Source organism: Talpa occidentalis, unplaced genomic scaffold (genome assembly GCF_014898055.3).
Source record: "Talpa occidentalis isolate TD23 unplaced genomic scaffold, MPIMG_talOcc4v2.1 talOcc4.2, whole genome shotgun sequence".
In the NCBI taxonomy this organism is placed as follows: Eukaryota; Metazoa; Chordata; class Mammalia; order Eulipotyphla; family Talpidae; genus Talpa; species Talpa occidentalis.
In genome coordinates, this window is record NW_023602073.1 from 44,306,240 (window position 1) to 44,307,574 (window position 1,335).

The window sequence follows — 1,335 nt, forward strand, 5'->3', positions numbered from 1 at the left end:
TTTTACTCCTTCAACCTCGGTTCTGACCTTCTATAATGGAATTGAGGGTTGGACTGCTTTAAAAGCCCATCTGGGGCCTCCCTGGTGGCGCAGGGGGTTAGGTACCACACTAGGAAGCAATCCGCAGCCTCTGCAGCATGAGTTCTATCCCCTGCAGGCCAGGGAGCAACCCACATGGCGCCGCAGACCTCTCCTGCCTCACCCACTGCTCCCCTCAGCAGTGTATTTCGTCAGTCTGCCTCTTCTGTTCCCCACTCTGTCTCTGGTGAATCCTTTCATCCCCACCCCCCCACACCTCTGGCCTGTACCCCAATTCTTGTATGCATAAATAAATAATTTAAAAAAGAAGCCCATCTGTTTGCCAATGAATTTTCCTTTTCCTTTCAGTCTCTGGGAAGTTGGCTCAGTTTATGATCATTTTGCAATGACCAGAAATCCATTCTGTGAAAAGCTGTCTCTGTTGTTGTTGATTTTCTACCAAAGCATCACAGAACCATTTGGGGGTTTTATTGACTCTAATTTAAAAAATGTATATTTATTTGTTTTCCTAGAATGGGTAGGATGTGGAGTTTCCTGGTAAAGAAATATCCAGGTTTGAATTCATCTCATTTCTAAGATTTCCTGAAAGATTCCAGGAATATCAGCTCATCTGAGGCAAGCAGGGGCTTCCCTGAGGCGGGGAACAGGGAACATGGGGCTAGGAGAGACAAAAGCAGACTGGGATGGAGGGAGGGAATGGCGGGAATGGGGCCTGGTGTCCCAGCTACAGGACAGAAATGGAGACGCGTGTGGCAGGGCAGTCCCCGCAGGCACAGAGGTGGAAGGCAGGGGCCAGGTCAACATGACATTGACCACAGGTAATTCTTTCTGATAAGAAGGTGTTTTGAGACCTTGCAAAGTAGAGTGAGGATTAGCCCTCTGCTGCGGAGTGAGTGAGGACTGAGTGACATAAAGGAGAGTGCCTGCAGCCCGGCCGTCAGTCACTGCCATTTCCCGTTAAACTGACACATGCCCTGAAGCCAGCATGGTCCTGCGTGACCAAGAAAGGTTGGTCCTTAGAATGTTTCATGGTATTAAAACAGCGGAGGTAGCCAGCAAAAAAGGAAGGTGCTTCAACTTCCCTGAAACTAGAGGAAATTTAGGTTGGGGATTCCTGTCCCCATGGAGACTTCTCCTTTGGGTGGATTTTAAGTTCAGTCACGGACTTGCCCGTCTGCTTCCTGACCTCGCCTCTCACATCCTATCTCTTTATTATTATTATTATTTTTAAAATGATTGTGGTAAAATACACATAACACAAAATGGATCCTCAGGACCATTGGTGAGTGTTGCAGC